This window comes from Lonchura striata, chromosome 3 (genome assembly GCF_046129695.1).
Source record: "Lonchura striata isolate bLonStr1 chromosome 3, bLonStr1.mat, whole genome shotgun sequence".
In the NCBI taxonomy this organism is placed as follows: domain Eukaryota; kingdom Metazoa; phylum Chordata; class Aves; order Passeriformes; family Estrildidae; genus Lonchura; species Lonchura striata.
The window spans coordinates 22,255,200-22,267,261 of record NC_134605.1 but is presented as its reverse complement, the minus strand read 5'-3'; the positions used below and the strand labels follow the sequence as shown (position 1 = coordinate 22,267,261).

The 12,062-nt window shown below is 39.0% G+C and overlaps 1 long non-coding RNA gene across 1 annotated transcript in view; it reads left to right on the top strand.

Moving 5' to 3' along the window:
• Positions 1–11,577, top strand: part of LOC110475799 (uncharacterized) — a 56,728-nt gene extending 45,151 nt beyond the window's left edge. Inside the window, exons 3-4 of the long non-coding RNA XR_002466329.2 lie at positions 6,997–7,024; positions 11,504–11,577. This is a non-coding gene — a long non-coding RNA (uncharacterized LOC110475799). The remainder of the gene's footprint in view (positions 1–6,996; positions 7,025–11,503) is intronic.
• Positions 11,578–12,062: the final 485 nt, after the last annotated feature.

Genomic DNA, 12,062 nt, shown 5'->3' with positions numbered 1-12,062 from the left:
GGCAAATCCCGGATGTGGGAAGTAATGATGATGTCTGCTCCAGATCAGAAGGCTGAAGGATAGCTTTATTAAATTACTCTATGTTACATTAATATACTATTTAAAGAGATACTATACTATTCTACATACTTACATCTTACTTACCTAACTAACAAACTCGTGACTCTCTGCTGAGAGTCCGAGACACAGCTGGATCCAATCGGTCACTGAACCCAAACAACCTTCACCAGAATCCAATCCAGCAATCACTTCAGGTAAACAATCCCCACACCACATTCCACATGGGGAAAACAAAGGAGCAGAGATAAAGGTTGTTTTCTCTTCTTCTCTCTGTGCTTCTCCAAGAAATCCTGAAGTGTCCCCCTTTTCCAAGGGCCAGAGCCATCCATTTAATGGTCTGCTATTGATTTTCCATCTCATCCACATGCAGGATATGAAGATTTTAATCACAATCTTCTTTTAAATTGCTGATTTTAGAAAAATGCTTGCCTTCTAATCTTTCTGTGTTAATCCATGTGGAAAGTAATTTTGACATCAGCCTTTTCAGTCTTCACTTTTGTTTCGCTAAGTATGTAAGATTAGAATGATATTTCCTCTCTAGCTGAACTACAGTATTTGGAGCTAAGAAGTGTTAGTTTTCCTCACCAAATGACATGGTTAAAACAGGCATGAAAGACTGGATGGAGGCTTCTTGGAACGAGTTATGGATGTGACTTTTTCATTGCACTTGGCATTCATTGTTGATAACCACTGAGAATAGGTTTTATGCACTAGTGATATTGCTGACTTGAATTATGAAGGGATATGATAAACTATGGAACTTGGGCTGTAGCTGTGGACATCAGGAAAAACACAACATAGATGAAAGATGTGCAAAGGTTCTGCAACCCACAGAAACAGGGAGAGCAGATGGAATTTAGAAGTCGTGGCAGAGGAAAGAAAATAAACCTTTTTGTCTGGATTTTTCTTAGAATTAATGCAAGGCATTGAATTATTGGTGTGAAATAGAAGTCTCTGGCTGTTGGGTGCCTAAATTACATAGTTAGGTTAATTTGATTGGTCTGGTTTGTTATCTTTGCTTTTTATTTATTTATTTTTTTAATTTTTAACACAGTGCTAAAGACAGGAATAAGAAATAAAGTGATGGGGGAGGGAAACTGCAAAAGTTACCTTTTGATAATTCCCTATGTGTGGCTGTTTTAAAGTGATGACCAAAATTAATTATATTTGTGTTTTCAGGCTTTAGATGAAAAGCTTGCACCAGCTCATATCTGGATATGTAATTAGTCTTTTATTTTATCTCTTCAACTGTAAGAAGCTAGGTCAGATTTTGAAGTGTTATGTGACCCCTGTTCCCTCTCCCCCAAAACCCAACCAATCAAACCTTCCCTCAATTAGACCCTTTTTTTTCACCTCCATCCAAACACTTTCCCCCCATGCTTTTCCATTTGATTATGAGGACCCTGCAAGCAGCACAGAGGTTTTCCTTTCACAGTTCTCTCTCCTCACAGTGAAGGGGGTTCCAAGGTCCCATTAAAGTGTCACCTGAGTAGAAAGAATAATTGGACCTGTTTTTGGTCTAAAATAAACCACCAGGGAAAAGGTTTAATGAGCTGTGCAGAGATAAATACTGGCAAAAAGATGGTTTTATAATGCTAGCACTTGAATTAAGTGTTTTGAAAGGTTTGAAAATGCAGTAAACCTTGTATTTGAAATGTAGGATGAGCGAAACCAAACCTTTTCCTGGAATAATGATAGCTGTGTGGGTACTTCTATACATCACCACTGAGCTGTGAGGAGCCTGCACTGAGGCACATCAGAAATTACTTGGAAAATGGATGAAAGGGTGGCTTTGTTCATCAGTGTGCACTGTATATACAATCCTAGTAACTAACCAAACTACTGTGACTAAAACAACCTTCTGAAGAGACACATGAGCCATTTCATTCCTCATAGAAAACAAAATTTTTGGGATTATTAGATCCTCTCTAAGAGTATTTGGTACAGTGCATGATTTGTATTAACTTGTTACCATCTCAGTCTTTGTGAGTCATGCTATTCATCCCCTGTGACTAAGCAGCATATTTTTGAGATTTTTCTTCAATTTATTAATATGGAGTATAAATATTTATATGCAGAAGAGAAAGTTAAAAAGTAGCTGCTGATGCCTAAAATCTCCATTGTGAGAAAAGATGCCTGAATTTGAAAATTTCTTCATGAAACACGATGAAAATATCAGCTAGGTAAGATAAACAAAAAGCAAAAAATCATTTAAGCTCTCTGAGTAAAATCTTTAAATGGAACTGGATACTTTTTGACAGGCGTGCTGATACATCTGTGAATTATTTTGACTCAATATGGAAACTACTGGATGACTTTCTGTGGCTGTTGGTACTCAGCAGCTCAACCAGACCATTTTAATGGGGCCCTTCTACCTCTAAAATCTAGAAGGAAAAGCTTGTTCTCATTAAACCATGAAAGTTCCTGTCAGTCTCAGTGTAAATGGCATTGCGCCATATGAATTGGTCAAAATATACATGTAAATATTATATAAATGTGCTGTTTTGATGGGAAATGTTCTTTATGGTATCCCAGAGGTTTAAAATGTTTGACCTTCACAGGTGATTTCCTGGGTAGCCTTGTAAATTTTTCTGGTATATTTGCTTCCTAATAATGCTGAAGAGGCTTGGTTTTTTCCTCCAAAAGACAGAAATGCAGCATTAACTGGCTGCAGTTTTGGAGAATATTCTCCATATTGAAGTTTTCTCTGTAATGCTGAGTTGTGGAAGCAAAGCAAGAAACTGCACTAGAGAAAAACTTAGAGGATGTGAAATACAACACAGAGAAGTAAATATAAGCTATACTACAAATACAACATTCATTAAAATGTTCTTACAATTTATGCTGGAAATGAAGGCTGTTGGTGTAAAAAATTTTAGTGACAGAAACAGAGTGCTTTAAAGAGCATCTTTTCTGAGTGTTGACATTGTCATCTTTGATCATTGTGAAGATTTAAATGTGTTTGGAATGTAGTATGTTAGCAGGACCATGATCTGGAGATCCTATTTGAATCAGAGACCACTTCAGGAGACAGAGTTGATGTGTCTGAGGGGAAAAAATGGAAAGATGTTGATGGTAATATTTATTGCTGAGCTTAGCTCGATTTTATAAACTGCTTTACAAGTAGTTTAAATTTAACATCTTCTGGAATAGCATTGCTGGAGTGTGTTTAGTTCCTTCTGCAGGCTTCAACAATGTCTGCATATAATAATAAGACATAAATCTGTGGGGAAAAAATTATATAGAGTCTACAGGGAATGAGAGCCTTCTGAGAGGAAGGAAAGAGAAATAACTAAGCAGAGGGAGGCTTCAGAACATCTCCCTGCATGATTCAGAGATGTCTTGTGCTGTTACAAGTACTTTCTGTGTCATAATTTACAAGCTGAAGTTACCACCCTGTGCATGTGGCAGGAGTTGTCTGTGCCTGCACCACTTCCATCCCACCAGGGCCCTTCGAACACATGCTAAATAGAATGAGAATTTTCTGGCTGAAGGGTGATGGAATTGCAAGTGATTTGAGGATTATTGTTTCTTCATAAATCTACCTCAAACTTGCCTCCCTACTCCCCTGGCAGAGATGGAAGAACAGCCTGCTACCCTGTAAAATACAGATTAAAATAAGCAGCTCTCGGGAAAGAATTGGGATGATGAAATATCCAGCTTCAGGAACAGGATTGCCTGCCACTCTGCTCACCATGATTTGTTGATTCCTCTACACTTTGCCAAAGTAATTAATGGAGAGAACAGTTTATAAAGGAAAGGAGGAATTTCTGGGTTAAGAGTATCAATGTGACACAAAGTGAACAACTAGGCCTTGAGTTGTTGGGGGTGCTTTCTAGCATTTAATTTGGTATGCCTGTTCTACTGGTAATTAAACAGCTGATGGACTGGTTCATATTTGGATACGGTCACATTAAACAGGGCTTAACTCTACAAAGCAATAATGTTCCCAAGTTGTGATATAGCCAAAAAAAAAAAAAAAAAAAGAGGTATTCATAGATGATGCTGAGTTTGATTTTGGTTTACATTTTTGCAGGTCAGATGTGTTTGGCAATAGATTATCATCCCTTGCTTTTACACCTTTGTCATTTAGCAGCTTTTGCAGCAGAACAACTTTACCTAAGGTTTTGTAGAGACTGTTTAATTATGAGTTTTGAATGCATCACTGTTACATCAACGAGATCCTGGGAGAGTCATTTTATTCTCTTATTTGGGTGTTTGGAGGTAAAGGGATTACATTACACCAGTAGTAAAAGCAGAAGGCACTTGTTGGTGTTGATGCCCTCCCTTGACTTTCTGGCAGCAAACCATAATCATATATTCATGGAAGAAAAGTGTGAAATTTTGTGAGATCTTGAATATTTATCAGGGCACAGAGGGATCCATGGCCAAGGTCCTCTATTCTGCATGCTGGCTGAGTAAAATAATAAAATATCCTGAGTTGGAAGGGACCCACAAGGATCATCAAAGCCCAGGTCCTGGCCCTGCACAGGACAACCCCAGGGAGAGTGTTCTCTGTTGCTCCATGTGCTCTGCCCAGGAAATCCAGCATCTGCTTGCTGGTGGGCATGAGCAGAGAAGAAAGAGAATTACTGAATTTCCAAAGTTTTATGGTGTATGTTGGAAGAAGGTGCTTTCCTGCATGGGATCAGGAAGGGAATTGCCACCAGTTTGGCATCATATTAATTGCTGCTAGGCCTTGAGGCATTGGTTCTATAGAGGGGTCTTGTTGGATAATACTTTTTTTTGAATTAGAGATGGGATAATTGAGAGGTGTTTTAAAAATTTTATTTTATTTTTAGTCTTATGAGAAGGGTGAGATAATATAGGTGTTATAATTTACGCTATCACAATCAGAATTAACTACAAAACACTATAAGCGTTTCTTGGTTTATTAATTTTTTGTCACACTATGTTGTAGATGTTTTAAAGCCAATCACCTAAAACTATTTTTTGTGGGTTTTACTGCAATGTATCTTTTATAGTTTTATTTTTTTTTTAAGTATCTAGTCTTATTTGCAAGGCCATATTTTGAAACATTTTTTAGCTCCATTTCTCTCTCAACAACATCTGTCCTATTCTATGGCATTTCTAAGTCGGCATTTCTTATCTTGAAGTTTGCATGCAGATGTGTACTGTGTGGGCCTTCCGTCAGGCCCTGACAACTCTCTACAAGTCCATTTCCCACATTGTCTGATTACCAGGTAATTCCAAATTAGAGTGGGTATTGGAGCCTGTGAATGTATAAGGCAGTGAGGAGATGCCTCTTTGTGTTACTTGTGTTATTTCTCACAAGAGGACAGGGCCAGTGGGTTCCTAGGAGAGAGCTTGACCTGGTCTGAAGCATGAAGGAATGACAACAGCACTCAAATAGCTGGAGAGTATTAAAAAAGAGGAATAATTACCTTCTTCTGTGTGATTTCCTGTCAAGTGGTTTCCAGATGAGTTAATAATGCTGCAGGCTAACTAGATAATATCCCTTATAACTTGTCTGCCTTACTGGGTAGACAATAGGATGAGTTTATGCTGTAGGGATTATGAAAAGGGTCAAAAAGAATTCACTCATTTCATAAACTCTTGGAGCTAAAGCCAGTGATTAAAAGTTGCAGTGTTAGCATAATAGAAGGCATAGAATGACTTTTTAAAGGCCCATTTGATGTATTTTTGGCACTACTACATTTCTAGTTGAGAAATCTTTGAAGCTCTTGAAGCATTAGAGCTGTCAGCTGGACTAAATGACTGGTTAATACTTTTACAGGGTAGTGCTTTATCACAGAGATGGCTTTCCTCCCTCTTCTTAATGACAAGCAATTTGAGTTTCTGTAATAGTTTGCTCATATTCGTGCTATTTCAGAGTGGGGTTTTTTTTGGTGTTTTTTATTTTTTAGGTCATATCCTCTATGTTAAATGTTGAAGATTTGCTATTTAAAAATGATCCTTCTTAGAGTGCTAGTAAAAGTTGTCAGTGAGATCAGTGTATTGTTTTATAGAAATATTTGTATCCTGGTTATTCTGGCTTGGAAACAAAAGCATTCATGTTTCAACCCTTTTTCACAGTTTTTAGAATTAATTCTGGCTATACAGAGAATTAAGAAAATGTTATTGAAAGTTATTATTTTCAAGATATTGAAAATATTGATCAAACAATGATTCAAAGAGGGGCCCACAATCTCCTATTTTCAGAAATTAGAAGACAGTAAGGCACATCTCATTTTTTAGTGAACAATATGAATTCCTATTCACGTGGAATGTTTTTTAAATAATTCAAAGGGATGTTCACAATCAGATCATGTATGTTCTGAAAAATAAACTCAATACCTATAACTTTCAAGAAAAAATATAGAAAATGGGACACATTCTTTCAAAGTAATTATTAAGAATTTAAAATTTTGATATAATAAGGAACTTTGAAGTAAGGATTCAAGGCTTGAACCAAGGACCCAAGATTGGAACAAAATGAGAATACTCTTCAGTAGTATCTATATAAACAGTGATAAAATTAATAGAAATATTATCAAGTCTTTAAAATGTTTTCATCTGGTAGGAGTGCCAGCAGCTGAGGTGCATTTAGCAGTGAAACCCATATAAATATGGGTTGGTCAGATGTAGTTGAAAAATTCCCTGCATAATCCTGAATTTTCAACAGGTAACTGTGATGAATTTATTTTTATAATTTGGATTTTTTTTTCCTTAATTTTGGGAAAAAAACCTACAAACCAAACCCAAACAAACCAACCCACAAACTTTTTTCCACAATGAACAGCAAAACAAATATTTAACTTTGTGTTAGAGCACCTGAATAGAAATAGCTCAGTTTGCTTCATTAATTCAGAAGGGTTTGTGCTGGATCACTCCAACATTAAACTAAATCTTCCTGTGTAGTGGCAGTATATATACTATGGCAGATATATTTCAGATTCCTTTTTTTTTCCCCAGATATGCAGAGCTTCTCTCCACATCTACAGTAAGTATATAAACATCGACTCTGACCAATTCTGCCAAACAGAAATCCCATGGTTTTTATTTGTATTACTGTGGATCAGATTTTAAGTACTGTGAAAAAGACCCCCAAGAAGTTTGTGTGTTGCTATAGGACATGTGAAAGCATGACACGAGCCACCTGCTATTTGCAAGGTAAAGAAGAAAGTTTATTTCTCTGACTCCACCTTTTATACTTTCCCAAAGGTGACATTGGATTGGAGAGTGAATGGGCCACCTCTCTAAAGACATTGGACAAACCACCAGTACATCAAGTTTATCCACCCCCATAAAGGAATGCAAAACAATATGTTGTTTATAGAAATTGTGTGGGAAAGTTCTCCAACAGAATGTAAACTCAGAAGGCTTTAGAAAATCTTAAGAATCAGGGTGACATTTGTGGGTTCACTAGATTTTAATGTTTCCTAAGAAACACAGTGAAATACCTGCTAAAAGCCAAATATTAAAATTTCTTAGAAGTGAAAACTGTTCTTATTGCTTATTTCCTATTCCAGTAGCACTAAAGAATAAAGGATTTGCAGTTAGGCCTCCAGCCAGAAAAGACCATAAACACATGTTCAGACACATGAATAGTCTCATCAAAGTCAAAACATTTAATTTTTATCCTCAAAACATGTGGGGTTTTATAATTGGCACTTGCAGACTAGACTGATGAATTAGCAGCAGATTTACAATTTAATAAAACCCTCTTACTTTCTCTATTCACATGAATAGAAGTTTGTTAGTATTTCACACAGTCTGAAAACTTTGGCCAGATCCTCCACGAATGAGACATTTCTTTGTTGAAATGAAAGCAGAAAACCTGGCCTGTTAATGGAAATATCTAGACAGCTGCCCTATCTGGGTTTGGATTGTCTTGTTTTCATCCCTGCTTGTCTTTGAACTGAATAGCTGTGCCATGTGTCTGTACTCAAGATCATGATAACTGAGTTGCATTTTCAAGCTTTCTTTGAATCTACAATTTCAGCCATTTAACTCATTTTTGGCTCTTTGGGAGGCAAAAAATCTGCGTCACCTTTGGTAACTCCCATTCTGAATCGTCCCCCTGCCCATGTACAATATTGTACACACTGGTGACAACTTCCTCCAGAGAGGCCTTTCTGGTTAGGTCATGATTTATTTGAAGTCTTCAGGCTTCCAAAATAGGATAAAGCACTTTATAAATATGATTGTGGCAATAGAAGGGTCAAGACTTTGTAGCTGGGTAACTAAAGTTTAAAAATTAAGTAAGTAACTTGGATTTCAAAAATTCATAAGTCAGCTCCTCCTGGCTTTCTTATTTCCCATTCAATTTTAAGGGAAAAAGGTTTTTGTGGTTCTGTAAGTTTTGGATACACACCTTCTTTCCTTCTCTCTGTCCTGCTGCCACTTCTGGAAGCTTCAGGATACCCAGCCTCTGAGTTCTGCAAAATGGGCTGTGGACTTCTCTGTTCTTCCTCTGAATTTAGTTGTTTGTTGCCAGTTTCTCTTTCCTCTTATATGCTCCTGTTAAAAAAAAAAAAAAACAAACAAACCAAAACCAACATCCTGGCTTAGCAATCCTCCCCTTAGAGTCTCCACACTCCCACATATCCTAAAATGAACTGTGTCCCCTCATCTCCAGGACAATCAATGCCTCTCTCTTGTGCTCTGACTGTCAGCATATGGAAAGGTCACCTGGAAAGGCTTGACCCACAATGTCAAAGCAGTTGCTCATCAATCCTGTGATGAGCTTCAGCTTTACAGAAAGATATTTCAGTTAACAGCAGCAGCAGAAAAAGAAAAAAAAAAAAAGAGAAAAAAGAAAAAAAGTCATGGAGGTAGAACTGCTAAGTGGAATTAGTATTATTAAAATCTTGTAACTGAAAAGCAGTTCCAAGCTGTCAAATGTGTTTGATGTTCTCTAGCAGGATTCTCAAGTTGGTCAATTAAGATTTGGAGGATTTGAATACTCTGCTTGGAAGAAGCAGGTGGAAAAAAAAAATCCATGATTGGGAAAACTTGGAAGGATTCAACTCTGTTAGAAGCCTGGTGACTCTCGCACTCTGCTCAGGAGCTGAGTGCTCTCAGTGAAATGATCAAAAGAAGATGCCAGCTTGTGCAGACGTTATCTCCGCACTGCAAGAGAAGGCTGTGTATTCAGGCCTCTGTGTGGAGAAGCCCAGTGGGTAGGACAGGGTTTGGGATGGCGGAGGGCTTGGGATGGCAAAGGGCTTGGGATTCCCTCTGCCGTGCCAGCCCCGCTCAGGAGCTCCGCTGTCAGCAGTACCGATGATCACAGCGCATCGCAAATCGGTGTCGCCGATTGATTCCCCGCCTAGCAGCGGAGCCTGCGTGCGCCTGACCCATCCTTCCAGCGGCGCTCGGGAAGGAGCGGATCCAGCAGATGTCACTGTGGGCACTCGAGTGACGGCCAGCCCGGCCGGAGCCGCTGCTCGCCCTGCGGGGACACACGCACAGAGACACACACACACTGTGACACACAGACACACACACACTTTCTGTGACACACACACCCCCACGCTGCCGGTCCCCGCTCTGTGCAGGGCCCTGGCGCTCAGCTCCCATCCCGGCCCCGGGGCAGCGCAGGCGGCAGCGGCAGAACGCGGTGATGGCATCGCTGTGGGATGTGAGAGAGGTGCGGGGTTAGGAGCTGTCCCTGAGTGACAGGGATGCTGCAGCAGAGAAACAACAGCTTTACTTTATATAGTAGCAAAGCCTGAGCTCCACAGATAAAGAACTCAAAAACCCCCACCGCAATCCTTAAAGAGTTTTCTAAATAAAGTGTTTCAGCGGTCCTGAAAGGATAGTATCAAATATTTTATTGGATTGGCTTATGCTGAGGATTTTCTTGGCACATTGCCTATGGATGCTAGAAGCAGAGTAAACCTGTCAGTGTTTTGTAGGCTTTGAGTTTCCCTAAATAAGATAAGAATTCATAACGTGAGGCAAAACAAAAGAGTGGACAAGGATAGACCTGGAAGCAACAGAGGAGTTATGGGCTGTAACAGAAGTAACAGGCTGTGGAGATGGAGAAGGAAGGAGGAGGAGCAGGCAATAGATGTCCAGAAGCTCTGATGAAGAGGTCAAGGGATGCCAAAATATCCTGATACTGGAAATGCTAAATGTGAATTTGACCAGTACTTTTTGAAATTCAGGCCTGGGCAGCAAGGCTTTTAAAATTCAGCTCTCAGCTGATTTCTTTACAGTGCTGTTCTTCATGGCCTTTGCTCTTTTGCAAAGGCAACAGGGAGAGACTTCTGTGGGCTGGCAGTAGCCTTATCAGCTCTCATCCCATCTTGCCCCAAACTCCACCCATCCAGAACACATCAGTGATTTATTCAGATCATATCTGCTGTCAAGGAGGGGTTTCCTTTTGGTATGTGAAGAAAGTTGGCATGGTCCATGCAAGACATTTTTGTTTATGGTGAAAACAGAGATCAGGAGAAAAACTGGGAAGTTCTCTTCCTTACTTGGATGGCCTAGTTCTGGTAATTTATCATATTTACAAAGGTACAGCTTATATGGTCATGAATATGTTACTCCTCCATAGCATTGTTTTCTTTTGATTTCTGAATGCAAAATCAGGCAACAAGCATTGGTAGAAAGGGAAATCCTCTTCTTGAACTTGATAGGATAAGATATAGCAGAAGAATTATTCAAGTATCTATTCTCCCTGGGCTTCTGAACCTGCACATAACTCATCAGGAGTCTCAGAATGTGATTATTACAAGGCTTGAGTTGATATACAGTCAGAGCCCTCCAATTTTCCTTTATAAATTTCTATAATAGACTGTTTTTTACCTACTCTATCCTGGTGTTAATACAGATGTGATAGAGCTTTGGTCCAAAGAAAAGCTGAGGCCTTTATGGAGTCTTCAGCTAAGAATTTTTTCATTTGTTGGACCTCAAAGTGATGCTTTTGAAGGAGGCTTTATTGCTCATAAGAATTCCAAGGAGAAGGTACTTGTTTGAAGGAATGAGTTTGAAGGTTTAAGGCGAAGAGCTTTGGTGCAAATGTGACAACTTTACAATAAATAAGTTGACCCAGACAAGCTTGTTACAGCAACTCAAAAAATGAGACCCAGGGTAATGTGTTACTTTAATACACCATTTGTTGCAAATGTACTTCTGGGGTATAAGGTAAAAACATCTGGATGGCTAATGAGAATATTTTCAGTTTCTGAGGCCAGCATGTATTTCTACTTTCTGGAGGTTTAGATCACTGAAAGGACAAGCAACAGCTAAATAAACACTCTTACAAGTCAGTGACAGAGGAAATCACATATTGTGTGTTACTCACAACTGGTTATGCACTGCTTGCTTGTTAACATATCACAAAAATATCATTGGGATTTATAACAGTTCAGCTGGACATAGAATGTGTACTTGCACATTATCCACAGATAGTTTCAGCATTACCTTAGTTTCTGCATACAGAGCTTTCTTTTGTTGCTTTTGCTAGGTGTGTATTGATGAAGAAATCTGTATAATGCATGGCTGAAGACAAGGATTTTATTTTGCAGCTCCATCCTGGAGCCCAGAGAGGGATCATCTCTGTTGGGAAAATGCCTTTCTTTGGCAGACCCTCCCTGAAAGAGAGATGTGCAGAGACAGGTAAGGGTTGTGTTTGCATGTATGGCTGTCCTTAAGGTATGAAAATCCTTCATGACCTCCAGGGAGTGGCTCGAGTTAAAGCTGTCTGACAGCAGAATTTAAGTGTGCACAGACTGCAGGTGGAATTGAGTCAGGAAGGTGAATGGTTTCCTGATTTGCTTTCCTCTGCTCCTCTGTCATGCAGCCCCAGCAAGCTGTGGTCTCATAAGGGCTGTAGCGGAGTCTGAAGAAATCCATGAATTGTGTGTGAATTGTGAATTCCTTGTGCATAGAGGTCTATAAAGTTTTAATTTCACTTCAAACATTCCAAATGACAGATTTGTGTCAGCTTTACCTGAAAACCATAGCCTTTAATGACTCTTTATGGTGATCGTCAGCAAAAACCCAAGAACAGAAAGCTTGTTGTT